This window comes from Balaenoptera ricei, chromosome 6, assembly GCF_028023285.1.
Source record: "Balaenoptera ricei isolate mBalRic1 chromosome 6, mBalRic1.hap2, whole genome shotgun sequence".
Taxonomy (NCBI): Eukaryota; Metazoa; Chordata; class Mammalia; order Artiodactyla; family Balaenopteridae; genus Balaenoptera; species Balaenoptera ricei.
In genome coordinates this window covers 86,896,349-86,912,228 of record NC_082644.1, presented here as the reverse complement: position 1 = coordinate 86,912,228, position 15,880 = coordinate 86,896,349, and the positions used below count along the sequence as shown (strand labels likewise).

Here is a 15,880-nt window from a genome sequence, read left to right as displayed (position 1 = left end):
TTATGCTTCACAACTTACGTGTGTTACATATACTCTTATTTATTTATTTATTCATTTATTTATTTATTTATTTATTTATTTATGGCCGTGTTGGGTCTTTGTTGCTGTGCACAGGCTTTCTCTAGTTGTGGCGAGCAGGGGCTACTCTTTGTTGCGGTGCGCAGGCTTCTCATTGCAGTGGCTTCTCTTGTTGTGCAGCATGGGCTCTAGGCACGTGGGTGGGCTTCAGTAGTTGTGGCACACGGCTCAGCTGCATGTGGGATCTTCCCGGACCAGGGATCGAACCTGTGTCCCCTGCATTGCTAGGCAGATTCTTAACCACTGCATCACCAGGGAAGTCTATACTCTTAAGTATATATCAAATAATTTATAAAAATAACACATACACACTACTATATATAAAAAAGATAAACAACAAGGACCTACTATATAGCACAGGGAACTCTACTCAGTATTCTGTAATAACCAGTATGGAAAAAGAATCTGAAAAAGAATGGTTATATGTATATGTATAACTGAATCACTTTGCTATGCACCTGAAACTAACACAACATTGTAAATCAACTATACTCCAATATAAAATAAAAATTAAATAAGTAAATGAATAAATAAATAATAAAAAATTAGTTGTAAAAGTCTTAGGAGGTCTTATTTGATTTTTGCCTTCCTGAGTTTTAAAATTAACTACAATTACAAAACACCATGGGGTGAGTACACACGAAGTCATATTCATACCAGCTTTGTCTTATTTGGGGAGGATAAGCTCCTAGTTGACTTTAACTAGAGATTAGCAGTGTATCTGGCAGAACTGCTAATGCAATCAGACTATTAACTCTGAACTTTCTTGTATTCATTCATTTATCCATACAGATGTGTTTACTGAGCACCAATGATGTGCCAGACCTGCACTTGGCACCAAGGATATAACAGAGAAGAAATGTGGTTCTTGCCCTCATAGATCTTGCATTCCAGTGGAGAAGACAAAAAGCAAATTAACAGACAATGAATTAAATAATTATAATTTGTAATAAAGGGCTTCCCCGGTGGCTCAGTGGTTAAGAATCCACCTGCCAATGCAGGGGACACGGGTTCGATCCCTAGTCCAGGGAGATCCCACATGCTGTGGAGCAACTGAGCCCATGCGCCACAACTACTGAGCCTGCACTCTAAAGCCTGCGAGCCACAACTACTGAAGCCCACACGCCTAGAGCCCGTGTTCCGCAACAAGAGAAGCCAACACAATGAGAGGCCTGTGCACCACAACAAAGAGTAGCCTCCACTCGACGCAACTAGAGAAAGCCCGCACGCAGCAATGAAAACCCAACACAGCCATAAATAAATAAATAAATAAATAAATAAATAAAATTTGTAATAAATACTGGGGAAAATAAGCAACAGTGGTTAGAATGGGTCACTGAGAAGGTAACGTTTAAGTCAAGATCTAACTCAAAGAATGAGAAGCAAGAAAAAGAAAATCAGCCCTTCTCATCAAAACTTCAACAATGTTTCCAATAGGAACTGTGCAGGACCATGTAAACAATGTTTCTATATGAAGCAGTTAAAATGATAATGTTCCTTTATTTGACAGACTGCTGCTTTCTCACCAAGGACATCCTCAGCACTACCTCATTCCTCCCACTTCCTGCTTCCTCAGATACCCAAATGCTGAAATGCTCCTGCTCTTTGACAGTATCCATTCCAAAACTGGTCCTTGGGACTTCCCTGGTGGTCCAGTGGGTAAGACTCCGTGCTCCCAATGCAGGGGGCCCAGGTTCGATCCCTGGTTGGGGAACTAGATCCCACATGCACGCTGCAACTAAGAGTTCGCATGCTGCAACTAAGAGCCTGCATGCCACAACTAAGAAGTCCACATGCCGCAACTAAAAAAACAAACAAACAAAAAACTGGTCCTTGCTTCCCCAGCACAAGCCCAAATCCTGTAAGCCCCTTTCAACTCACTCTTACTGAGATGCCCAAGATCCTAGGGTGTATGGTTTCTCTTGCTGCAGCAAGCTAAGTGTACCTAATTGTTTTTTAATTACAGACGTGTCCCTAATGGTCTGTGGTTGATAGGCCTTAACAGGAATTGTTAACCCAAAAAGAATGAGAGGAAGAGCATTCCAGAAAGAGGGAATTTAGGTGCAAAGATCCCAGAGGAAGAAAAGGCTGACATGTACTGAATTGAAACTGCTTTCAGAGGTACCAGGAAAAGGAGAAGGAAATGCAGATTTGGAGCGGGGACAATTGGTTAGGCATATGGGAAAAAAGAACATTGGATTTCTACCTCACACCACACACAAAATCAATTACAGTAAAGACTGTAAAGTGAAAGGCAGACAATTAAGACAGATAAGGCCTTACCCATACCAGACCTATAGCTCTGAGTGGCAAGAGGAAGAGCATGGAGATAACAATTAGAAAAGCAAGAATTCGAATAGTTTTATGGAAGCCAAGAAGGAAGGAAAAAAGCAACACTACTAAAAAGAAAGTTTCTAGGAAGTAGATTTCTAAATAAATTTGTTAGTGCTCCTATATAGATTAAGTCCTAGGACCTGAGTTTAGGTACTGCAAAGTGGAGCTTTCTTATAGGTAGTCATGGGGTGCAAGCTCTCTTAACCTATATAGATACAGTTTCTCTAAGGAGCTCTTCTTCCTAGAGGCTAGTGTGACAGGACAGGACTTGAGATTTCAACCTTGGAAAAAGATGCTTCCACACCCTTTAGAAAGCCATGCAGGAATCAGAGGGGGTCCAGGGAAGTGGAGGTCACTGAGTCAGCACAGCACACCAAGGGCTCTAGAGTTCACAAAGGGCTTTGAGTCCAAGATCCAGCTAGTGATAAACTCCTTTGCCTGGTCTGACTCCTGTGCACAAATCTCCTTCTGTGCCCTAGCACTGGACTAGGGATGGCACCACAGAGTTCAAGATCCCAGGACCCCACTCTCTGTAACACTTAGAAAGATTAGGTAAGTATATGCATAGCCAACTGGGACTTGGGCAAAGCTCTACCTGGAAAGGGCAAAACTCATACATCTTAATTAATGCCTCTCAGTAGTGGAAACCTGGTGCTAATGCTCATTTCTAGAGCCAGACAGTCTCCCTTCACCAACAGGCAGAGCTTTAGCAAGTCTGCTGAAGGCTCTGGGACTGGTTAAGTGGCCAACACCATGTTTACTACTTTCAAGTTCTCTGTCCTTCATCCTGGCTCATCCAGAGCTGAGTGGCCAGCATGTTATTAAACCTTAATAACGGTATGACTTTGGAAGACCTAGAGTATGAGTTCAACCTCAGGACTGTGGTGAGTTTATAAAGGAAAAGAGCAATAGGGAAGGTCCTTACTACAATGAAGATGGGTAATCTTCTTAAACTGAGGTGGAGAAAAAAAATGAAGGAAATTATCAAAAGCCCAAGAGACACAGAGGATTTTTTTTTTTTTTAAGATCCCTTTAAATTTCCTTTCAAAATGCCTAAAGCACTCTGATTCCAGGAATCATTTTACTTGGAGATAAAAGGTATGTTATTTAGCAAGTAAAAAGCCTTCAAAAATTTGGGCAGTGAAATGAACACTAGAGCAGAAGTTCTGGAAGGAAAAGTATCAAAACCCAAGAAAAAAATCAGCTTAAAAAAAAGGTTTTAGTAGCAATGTCAAAGCTGAAATAGCAAGAAAGATAAAGATCATGGGCAAAAGACATTCTGATCCAATAAACAATATTAGTCATTTCCTAGGAAGAGGTGGCATTGGACCAACTTAATAAGCAGGTAGAACTTTTAATCTAGCTGAATCTGCATCAACAGCATAGGCAAACAAAGGAAGCAAAGACAGGTCCTGATACTAGCAGAAAGCTGGTGATATAAAATGAAATATTTCTGCTTCCACTGGAGTGGCAAAAGTTGTTCCAGGCAAGGAGACAGCACAGAGGACATATTTATTCTCCCTGGGCACCTGAGACACAGGATTAGAAATATGCTTACTAATTCAGAAACCTTTTAAAGGGCATTTGTTATTGGAGCAAATTGGGAATGAAGTGGAACCATACCCCCAAAAGACAGGAATCGCAGGACTAAGAATTTTCAAAACAGGCAAAAATAGCAGCAAAGGTATAGAGGTCAACACAAGGCTAAGAAATCTTTGGGATCCTGATGATGGAGAAGAGAATGAGCAGGACTTTGGAAATGGGGGAATGTTAGGCTATAAATCTGTTTAGAAAGTGTTCTGCTATAAAAGTAGGCTATCAGGTTCCTTAGAGAGCAAAGCCCCAACTAATGCAGTACTGGGGTATTCAGAACCCAGGGGTTAAAGAGGAAACACAAACAGACATTTCAAAGTTTAAAAACCATGAGATGGAGGGAGTTCCCTGGTGGCCTAATGGTTAGGATTCCCGGCTTTCACTACCGTGGCCTGGGTTGAATCTCTGGTCAGGGAACTGAGATCCTGCAAGCTACGCAGCTCAGCCAAAAAACAAACAAACAAAGAAACAAACAAAATAACATGAGCTGGAAATGGACAAAGGGAAAGAAGTAGGCCTTAGGAAGTATAAGTAAGACTCCTAATTGCCACCACTGCACATGCCTAAATTCCATACAAAGGACTGGGCTATTTCAAATTGCCACACTCAGAAAGAGAAAGCAATTGGTATGATGTTGGAATTCATTTTCCCAGATAGGGATATAAGAGTGTCATAACCAACTTCTTGACAGATTTTTCCCAAATGAGTTTTGAACTTCCAGGTTATGGCCTCCAGTCAACTAGCAGAGATCAACTCACACCAGCGTAAGACTAAATCACACACCTCCTCTTTTTCTTCCTTCCATTTTCTTATCTACCCCCTTCCCTCAAATCACACCATGTCTTTAGGTGAGTAATACCAATGTGGCCCTAAATTGTATCTACTGAATCCAGGGAACATCATTTTTGCTACTGTATGAGAAAACTGGTGTTTACATTGCAAAACTGCTATAATGATAGCAGATTTTACTTGGCTTTTAAATTTTGTGGAAGTGGAGCTGGTTCTAAATATTCTGAAGTGCTCTCCCTGTTTATCCTCTAGAGTTTGGAAATACAAAACACATGAAAGACTTTTGACTGGAGTAACCCACTTGCTGCTAAAGGAGGTATATGATCAGTCAATGTGGAAGACAGCCTCCCAACTGTGGATAATGAAGAAGGAAACTAGACCCCAGACACCTGAATGTCCTTCTGAATGTGACTAAGTAGAAGAACTGGAGCTATATACAATTGGGGTCTTGAACTTTTCTGAGGAAAGAAGGAATTGCCTAGATAGTGGGAGAAAGTTTATCAGTAAATTTTATAAGATAGCAACAAACTGGGGGCATTTTCCTACCAACATAGTCGTATCTGGGCTATGCTATTACCTGCTGTGTAATACATTTACATTATCTAGTAAGCTTGGTGTGACACTGATGCTGAGGATATTTCAAATGAGAAGTAAAATACAGAATGGCATATAATGTGGCCTTGTAATACATTTAATTAACATACTGTCCTGCTCCCTTGCAGAGGCTTCTGGGAGCACCAGTAAAGAGGCATTCACTCCCAAAGGTAGTAAGGGACTGATCTGGCCATCTGGTTGGTCCATAGTAGATATACTGAAAGGACAGATCCACTGGTGAGACACGCCCATGAAGGTGCAGTAAGGATGTTTCTGATTTATCCCACACAACAGAGATAGAACCCAAAATATGAACAAAAAAGTTAGGAACACTGGGCTCTAAGCAAAACTCCAGGCACTACCTTCCCCCTTTCCACTACCAAGGAGAAATACCAATTGTGAAGCTCAAGGACAATTATTCATCCTAGGAGCTAGAGGCCTGATCACTCTCCTGGGACGCCCTCCTTTGGAAGTCTCCCTTTTTCCCACTGGTCTCTCGGTGGGTCACTCCTTTTAGTGCTATAGCATTCGGTGCATATTCCCCTTTTAGTGTTAAGCCTCTTAAGCCACTACTTTGGGAAGGTGAAGGAAAAGGAAGGATTTGGACTCTGAAAAGGGGGTGATAAGACATAACACATTTCCTTTTTTACTGAACTGCCTAGTAAATTGAGTTGTACGAACAGAAATAACTCGAAACCCTTCTTTGAACTTCTTTCCCGGAGACCGTCAGTGTCATGGAAACATGGAATGGGAATTCACATCTATCACAGCCTCCTAGGTGGCAAGCGCTTATACCTCACCGATAACCCGGAGGCGGATACGACCCCTATCCCACTTAAAGAGGAGAGAACCAGGGGTCGGAAAGGCTGTCTCATCCAAGGAACCGTGCTCATAAGGTGGGACTCCGGTGAAGCTCCCCAGTCTCCTGTGAGCCAGAAGCACTCTGGGCCCGAGCCGCCGTCCCCCGCGCCTCGCACGGCCGGGACCCCGGCCTTCACTCGCGCGGGACACACTGACCTGAGGGCGCAGGGCCGGGAGGGACTGGGCCAGGCAGAAAGACAGACGCGCCGGCCTGCCGTCCGAAGGGAAGCGGCGAGCGCAGAGAGATCCTAGGAACTTTTTGGATGGTCACGCTCTGGCCGTTTCCGCCCGCCAAGCAAATCAAACCTCGCGCGCCGGAAGGGGCGGGGACGCAGTGGCGTCTGGGCGGTCGCAGCGAGGCGGGGGCGCGGTCGCCCTAGGACAGGGAGCGGGGAGGGCTGGCCAGGGAGTGGGATGGCCAAGAGACCTCTGGAGCTTGCTGAGAGGTAACTTAAGGCCTTGGTCTTCGACCTGGAGTGCCCCTTCCCGGAGGGCACGTGAAGATTTTCGTGGTGCCGTGAACATACAAAGTTTTTACATAATTCAACTTTAAGTTCTCTTTCCTAAAATTGATTTGCAGAGAAGTCGCTAGTAGTCACAGTTCTCATTTTCGTCCTCCCCTTGCCCAGTGGCCCTTCTCCCATCCAACAAAAGACAAGTATACCTCTCCCCTCTAAAAATCTTACTAAAATATGTTGCCACGAGGAATAAAACCCCCAGGGGACAAATTGTCCATTAGATAGCTCAAGGTACCAGAAACACCTACCTAGCATCACAGGAGAAGTCCTTCTAATACGTTTTACTGTTTGGTCATTATTTATGTGACTTTCATGGGCTGTATGAATTACAATTGTAATGATAATCCAGAAGGAAAAAAAAATTATAGCAAGAGGAAAGAAAAAAATATTAAGTATAAATTTATATATGTATTCTTTAAATACACTCTTTTTTTAAAGAATGGTTTAGATTCACAGCAAATCTGAGGGGTACAGAGAGTCCTCCTAAACTCTCTGTCCCAACCACATGCATAGCCTCCCCCATTATCAATATCCCCCACCAGAGTGGTACATCTGTTACAATTGATGAACCTACATTATCACCCAAAGACCACAATTTACATGAGGGTTCCCTCTTGGTGTTGTACATTTTATGGGTTTAGACAAATGTATAATGACATGTCTCCACCATTATAGTATCATACAGAGTAGTTTCACTGCCCTAAATTTTTCTGCTCTGCCTACCTGTGAAGTGGAATAGTGTTGTATATGTATTTTTATTGCAATGAAGTGTGCTATTGCACTGGATAAAAGATTTTCAAGCAAAAAAAAAAAAATTACACTAAGATAACATTCTGTGGAACCGAAATATGAGTTAGGAGAAAAAAGAGGGAAAACAAGCAAGTTAAAAAGTAAATTGTTGGGCTTCCCTGGTAGCGCAGTGATTGAAAATCTGCCTGCCAATGCAGAGGACACGGGTTTGAGCCCTGGTCTGGGAAGATCCCACATGCCGCGGAGCAACTAGGCCCGTGAGCCACAACTACTGAGCCTGCGCGTCTGGAGCCTGTGCTCCGCAACAAGAGAGGCTGCGACATAGTGAGAGGCCCGCGCACCGCGATGAAGAGTGGCCCCTGCTTGCCGCAACTAGAGAAAGCCCTCGCACAAAAACGAATACCCAACACAGCCAAAAATAAAAATATAAAAATAAATAAATTAATTTAAAAAAAAAAAGAATGAGGAAGAAGGTGGTCTTTAAAAAAAAAAAGTAAATTGTTTATTTTGTTCGTGTAATTTTCATCGGATAATAGTGGGTATCAAATCATTCCGGTATTTCCAATCCATTGGATATCTTTTAAGGACTTACAGCTTTACTTTCAGAGGTTTACAATAACCAGTTGTTTTAAAAAATATTTACAATTAATCAAACAATTAAAACCTTTGTGACTATTTAAAATTATAACGAGAGAATGCATGGTGGGAAGCCATTCAGTGTTTATAACCTGGCCTCCAGCATTATGAGAATACAGCTGAAACGGAAAGGGCTGGGTTTTGAAGATGACACAGCTCTAAAAAGCTTGGAGGCAGTGCGAAGGAAGTTTTGTGCAACTCTTGGCAGGAATAAGGGTTAGCAAGGCCTCCGCGGTTCACTGCTGCTAAGAAGGTGCAGCAGTCCTGGTCGCCCCGCCATGAGGTAGAACAGCAGTCCCCAACCTTTTTGGCACCGGAGACCGGTTTCGTGGAAGACAATTTGAACATGGGGCGGGAAGGGGGGTAACGCAAGTGACGGTTCAGGCGGTAATGCGAGTGATGCGGAGCGGCAGATGAAGCTTCGCTCTCGCTAGCTGGCCACTCACCTCCTGCTGTGTGGCCGGGTACCGGTCTGCGCCCTGGGTGTTGGGGACCCCTGAGCTAGAATAGACGTCTCTATGGTCAAGTAAACATAGAGCCGTTCCTCTCTTCCCAACCCGGTGGGGCTACGCATGAGCAGTAGCCGCAGTATGGGAAAGATGGAGGAAGAGCGAAGAAGGAAGATCCCTTTGGTTCCAGAAAACCTCCTGAAAAAGAGGAAGGCTTATTAGCCCCTCAAAGCCACCCAGGCAAAGCAGGCGCTTTTGCACAGAAGGAACAGAGTAATGGAAAAGGGCTCAAGTTTAAGCAACTAGAATGGTTCCTACATGATTCCTGGCAGCAGCTATGTGACAGGGTGCGCCTCAGACGACTAGAAGTGAAACCTCATGGCTTGAAAGTGCCAGATAAATATTCTTTGGCCTTTGTTGTATGCATCCAAAGGATTAATGGGGTGAGTTCACTGGTGCAGAGGACCATTGCAAGACTTCCCTTGAATAAGATTTTCAGTGGTGTCTTTGTGAAAGTAACCCCTAAAACCATAAAAACGCTTTGGATAGTGGAACCTTATATGACCTGGGGATTTCCAAATCTGAAGTCTGTTTGGGAACTCATCTTGAAACGTGGACAAGCCAAGGTCAAGAACAAAACCATCCGACAGACGACACAGTGATTGAGGAGCACCTGGAGAAGTTTGGTTTCATTTGCTTTGGGAGACCTCATTCATGAAATTGCCTTCCTGAGGAAGAATTTTCAGTCGATCTCAGGGGTTTTGCGCCCTTTCCAACTCTCAGTGGCCCATCAGGCTACCAAGAATAGAGTGGGTTTCCTCAAGGAGGTGGGCTCACCTGGCTATCGAGGAGAAAGCATCAGTCAGGTCATCCGGCAGCTGAACTAAACCCAGAATATCTGAAAGCACGGTGCATTTGGAAGCATGTGTTTTTGTTTTATGGAATTGTTACCCAGTATCTTCAAAAAAGATTATTTTCTACTATATCTTCAGAAACCGGAGGGGAAGTGTCAGGGAAAAGATGGTGCTAGTCATGGCAGGCACTTTTCATCCCACCCCAGGTCCAAGGAAACATTCCTGTGTATTTTCGGTGTTGGTCACCATCCACCTCTGAAACCAGCAAAAGACTCATGCCATGGAGGAGGCATGCTTTGTCACATCTTCTATCCTGGGGTTTAATGTTGGTGAATGAATACCCAAGCATGAATACAAGACAGTAGTTGACCAACCCCAGGGACATATTTGAACCTAGGGGTTCCTAAGGCCTTGTTTTGGAAAGAATTTTAAGTACAATTAGAGAGAAGAGCACAAAAGCAGTGCTCGGTTGTCTCTGCTGTGAGTCCATGTTCTAACTTCAGTGACAGCGTTGTGAGCTCTCAGACTTACACAGAGCTCTAAGTGTATCTGATGGCTTCCTTATCCTTGCCTGCAGCTGGCTTAATGCTTTTCTTTAGCTCAGGATTTTAACCTGTTCTTCGATCTATGAGAAGGGAAGGACGCTTTCCCCAGGAAAACATGCAGAAACTCCAATTCTCTCTTGGAAGTTTAGAGTATTTGTAGACCCTACTCAGGGACCTATGCACCTTATGTGAAGAAGTCCTGCACTATCACGATTGGTCACCCAGGCTCTGACCTTCCTAGTCTCTCCTGGTTCCGTGTCCTATGGAAGACCAAAGCTTACCAAGGTAATTTTTTCCCTTCAAGCCAAATGAGTATTTCCTTTTAAGAACACGGTGGTAGATTACTGAGTCCCTGTGCCATCTATGACTCAGGGAAATGCCCACCATTTAGTTCTGCTGGGCTTCAGGATGGAATTTTCTGGTTTCCCTGATGATCAGTCCTCTTCTTAAACCGAAATCAGGAAAGAGTGAACCATTTTCTTGGTTTGGCATGGATGAAATTAGCACTATTTGGTCTTTTAGGCTGCAGGCGAGCAGCTTAATTGGACCCTTTCCTTATATATTCTAGACTCCAGAAGTATTGCCGTCTACCCTGCAAGTAATAATGTGGACCAACACTCCTGGAGATGTTAGACCTAAAAAGAGGGTCTGACCCTGCTTGTGTTTGTCATCGGTGACCACCCCTAAATGGGCCTTCCCTCTGCTCCTGTCACTCACTTAGTTGCCTCAACTTGCCATCTAAGCGGTTGGTGAGGGTGTGCCAGGCCCAGCTTAAGAGCTGAAAACATGCTTAACTATTATTGTGTCCCCTGGTCCTTTAAGATCAGCTCTGCTGCAGTTTTGGTTCATGGGACGCTCAAACATGTTACTGAGCCCAAGCTCATACTGCTCACCGCCCAACAGGCCAATAAATGGAGAGACGAGTTGTTGGGACAAGGAATAGCCACTTTATTCAGAAAGCCAGTAAACTGAGAAGATGGCGGGCTCATGCCCCAAAGAACCATCTTACCTGAGTTAGAATTCAGGCTTCTTTTATACTGAAAGGGGAGGGCGTAAAGTCAAACACTTCCTGGTTCCCGTCAGCCTCCGGAGGGGATGTGTTATTCGTTCACAGGTGAGCCTGGTCAGCTAAACAAAGGTATTTTAGCTTAATGCTCATTACCTGGGAGGCAGGGCGCCCAGGGATTGGCCGTTATGTCTAATTTAAGCTTATAGGCAACATCCCTTTACTGATTAACTTGTAATAGAATACAAAATGTTCTTCCCTATTATGAACATAGCTGTGAGATTGAATTGGAGGTATTAACAGTGCCTTAAAATGTGCCAGATTATGAGGTAATTAAATTGGTTGGCTCAAGAGTTAACCTGCCAGGATTAGATGTTACAGATGTTACTCTGATACTGTGAAACATTGTAAAATCAGATGACTTTAAAATGATGTATCAAAAAGTCATGGGAAAAGAGCAGCTGTGATTGTGGAAGCCCAGGGCTTATATCCTGGATCTGTCTTATACTAAATATGGGAATGTTTCCAGTCTTGCCTGTAAAATGGGGCTAATATAGTCAAGCCTGTCTGCCTCACATGGTTAAGAGTACTAAGGAAAATAACAGTTTTTAACTTAGAATTCTATATAAATAAAGGAGGTTATAAAAATTATTACTAAAAGTATGGTGAGAAAATTTAGATACCTACTTAAAGTTTTTCAAAATTATGTTGAGTGTACATATTCAAAAGAGCTTGAGTATTACTGAATTAAGGAGAGTAATTAGGCTGCAAGACAAAACAGTCCAGTGCAAGGAGGCAGGGCTCTGAGCTGTGGAACCTGACCTGATAGTCACCTGATAGAAGTGATAGAAGTGCCTGCCCCTCTGTGAACCTGTTTCCTCAAATGGACAATAAGGAGATTGGATATGATTCTGCTGCTCCTTGTTTCCTGAGTCACTAACTGGGTGGGTCAGGCCATTTGGAATGTAACATCTCTACCAATAATAACACCATTAGCAGCAATAATAAAACCCTCTACAATTTTTTGAACGATTAATGTGGACTTACATGCATCATCTCTATAACCAAGTGTCTGCCCCTCTCACACAGGGTAATTCACGCTATTCATTCTTTTATCAGTCACCAGTGTCTACCCTATGCCTCACTCTGTTCAGGGCAATGCCAGAAAAGGGAAGAAAAGAGATGTGTCTTCTGCCCAAGGAATCTCAAAGACAGAATAGCCAGATCCATAGACAACCAACTTTAATAAAGGACCAGACAAGCACCAAATACAAGTGCACTCAGCCATGCTGGTTAGAGCTGAAAATGGGGAGCAATTATTTCTGACCAGGGGATTGAAGTATTTTGTACTGGAGTTAGGCCTTGAAAAACAAAGAAAAAGAAAAATTTGACGAGGGAAGAGCATTCCCCAGACAGTGGGAGCTCTATGTGCAGAAGCACAGAGGCAAGAAAACACAAGTCTCCTGGGAGAAAGGTATGTTGGGTGGAGCACAGGAGACAAGGGGTGTGGCAGGAAAGGAAGAGCCAGTAATCAGGGAACCCTTTGTGAAGGGCCTTGTGTGCCAGGCTAGAGCTGGGAGGGGTGCTGACCAGGAAAGGGAGATGAGCAGTTGTGCATTTCAGAGGAAGCGCACACAGCCACTCTGCCAGCGTAAGAGTATCCGAGCCTGGCAAGGCAGGGCGAGAGCTGTGCTTCTCTGGTGGTGGAATGAATGCCTGAATGTCAGCACCACTTGCGGCTGAGTCATCAGTGGGGATGGGAAGCAAAGGCTTCAGTCCGTTCATAGCAATGCTGTTTCTCTTCTGAGGCTAGTCAGGTTAGCACACCTCAGGCTACAAACCATGCCTTGATTCTTTTTTTTTTTTTTATAAATTTATTTATTTATTTATTTATGGCTGTGTTGGGTCTTTGTTGCTGCGCGTGGGCTTTCTCTAGTTGAGGCGAGCGGGGGCTACTCTTCGTTGCGGTGCACAGGCTTCTCATTGCAGTGGCTTCTCTTGTTGTGGAGCACGGGCTCTAGGCGCACGGGCTTCAGTAGTTGTGGCACAAGGGCTCAGTAGTTGTGGCACACGGGCTTAGTTGCTCCGTGGCATGTGGGATCTTCCCGGACCAGGGCTCGAACCCATGTCTCCTGCATTGGCGGGTGGATTCTCAACCGCTGTGCCACCAGGGAAGCACCCATGCCTTGATTCTTATATCCAATCCAAGAGAAAATGGGAAGCCACACAAAATTAAGTTTTGGGCCATAGTCCTACTAGAAAAGGAGATAGCTCCAAAAAACCTATTAAAAATACTTCAGGAATTTGAATTTGAAAACTATTTTGGGAATTTGTTAAATTTCCTAATTTTGATAATTAAATTATGGTTGTATAAGAGAATGTTCTTGTTCATAGGAAAACATGACAGTGGGGGGGAGGAGGAGGAGGAGGATGATGATGATAGGACAAAATGTAGAATTAGTGAATCTGGGTAAAGAGTATGTGGGAATTCCTTGTTCTGTTCTATCCTTGCAACTTGCCAATAACTTTGAAATTATTTCAAAATTAAAAGTAACCCAGAAATGTCAGGAATATGTTTCTTTTTTTCTTTTAAAAGGGAAACATTTTTTTTCCTTGTGATGAGAACTATTAGGATTTACTCTCTTAGCAACTTTTTTTTTTTTTTAATTTTTATTTATTTATTTATTTATGGCTGTGTTGGGTCTTCGTTTCTGTGCTAGGGCTTTCTCTAGTTGCGGCAAGTGGGGGCCACTCTTCATCGAGGTGCGCGGGCCTCTCACTATCGCGGCCTCTCCTGTTGCAGAGCACAGGCTCCAGACGCAAAGGCTCAGCAATTGTGGCTCACGGGCCTAGTTGCTCCGCGGCATGTGGGATCTTCCCAGACCAGGGCTCGAACCCGTGTCCCCTGCATTGGCAGGCAGATTCTCAACTACTGCGCCACCAGGGAAGCCCAGGAATATGTTTCTTAATTCTGTTTATCCCTTAGCACCTACCACAGGATCTTAACATTACTGTAAATAACAATGATTTATCTCGAGTTCCATTCTCTGCTAGGCACTACTAGGGGTTGTATACACATTATTTATAATCCTGCAGAGTAGGTATTCTTATTTCCATTTTACAAATGAGGAAACTGAATTTCAAGAAGTTTAAGTATCTGATAAGAATAACAGCCAGGAATCCAAAGCCCAGGATTTTTCTGCTGTAGTTCTCAGTTAATTTTTGTTGAATGAAATATGAGAAGTTTGAATAATTTAAGGTACCATACAAATATAAGAGACTTTATGAATTACTGAGAATTATGATGAACACTCTGATCTAAAGAATACCCTCATCAATAGGAAAAGGCTAAATATCAGTGGACTACTATGCAACCAATTTTTCAAAAGAATTAGGTAAGTGTACTGCCATTAGGGTTGCCAAATAAAATGGCAACATACTGGGACATATCTACAGTAAGAAAATTATCCATTATCCAAAATTCAAATTCAACTGAACATCTTGTATTTTTATTTGCTATATCTGGCAACCCTAAACGCCAGGAAACAATGTCTGTTTTTTAAGTGAACAAAATAAGCTACTGATATAAACAAAAACACAGCCCCATTTTTGTTTAGAAAAATGTGTAAGTATAGGAAAATGTCTGGGAGGATATACTTTATAGTGTTAACATTCTCTCTAGAAAATGGAATTAGGATAAGGTATGGAAAGAAGATTCAGTGTTTACTTTCTATACTACTCTATTTTGTGTATTTTTAGTTGAAATCTTTATTGAGATAATTATAGATTCGTATGCAGTAGTAAGAAATAATGCAGAGAGTTCTGGTGTATGCTTTGCTCAGTTTCTCTCTAAATTGGAAAAAAAAACCAAAACTTTTTTCTGTACTACTACTCACATTGAACACTTCTGACACCAGTTGGGTGTCTACAATTCAATTCAATTCTGACACTATCTACCTGAAATTAGCATTAGACCCCAATCGTTAAGAGCTTAGTCCCACAAAACTGCTCCCACTTCAGATGCCAATCTGGAATCCAGGCTTCCTGTACTTCTGACCAAGCAGCTATAAATCAGGGGTTCTCATGACCCCCTTCTTGAGTTCGATAGTCTGCTAGAGCAGCTCACAAAATTCAGAAAAATTAGTTTATTCACTACATTACTGATTTATTATTAAAGGATACAACTCAGGAACAGCCAAATGGAAGAGATGCATAGGGCAAGATGTATGGGAAGGGGCGCAGAGCTTCCATGCCCTCTCCAGGACCGTCACCCTCCCAGCACCTTGACGTATTTAGCACCCTCTCTGAAAGCTTCGGTTAGGGTTTTTTATAGAGGCTTCACTATGTAGGCATGATTGACTAAAACTTCCAACCCTCGGGATCTCCCTGGTGGTTTAGTGGTTAAGACTCCATGCTCCCAATGCAGGGGGCCCGGGTTCAATCCCTGGTCAGGGAACTAGATCCTGCACACCACAACTAAAAGATCCCACACACTGCAACTAAAGATCCCGCATGACGCAACTAAGACCCGGCACAGCCAAATAAATAATAAAATAAACAAATAAATATTTTTTAAAATTCCAACCCTCTAATTACATGGTTGACTTTCCAAGCAAAAACTAGTCCCCCATCCTTAGGAGCTTTCCAGGATCCTCCAGCCACTGGTCATCTCATTAACAACAAAAACACACTTACCACTTCAGAGATTACAAGGGTTTTAGAGCTGTGCGCCAGGAAAGGGGGAGTGGGGAGGGCAGACACCAAATATGTATTTCTTATTATGTCACACACCCCCAGTGGTAACATTTTGCAAAACAAATTCATCCAAGCTGTTGCATGCATCAATGGTGCATTCCTTTTTATTGCCGAGTAG

General features: G+C 43.0%; 1 protein-coding gene and 1 pseudogene across 1 annotated transcript in view; one reads left to right on the top strand and one right to left on the bottom strand.

Moving 5' to 3' along the window:
* Positions 1–6,473, bottom strand: part of MELK (maternal embryonic leucine zipper kinase) — a 79,470-nt gene extending 72,997 nt beyond the window's left edge. The window contains exon 1 of the mRNA XM_059926493.1: positions 6,406–6,473. The gene's annotated coding sequence lies outside the window, so the exon portion shown is untranslated. The remainder of the gene's footprint in view (positions 1–6,405) is intronic.
* A 2,252-nt stretch (positions 6,474–8,725) lies between these two features.
* LOC132367889 (large ribosomal subunit protein uL30-like) lies at positions 8,726–9,489 on the top strand (annotated as a pseudogene).
* The last annotated feature ends 6,391 nt before the right edge of the window (positions 9,490–15,880 follow it).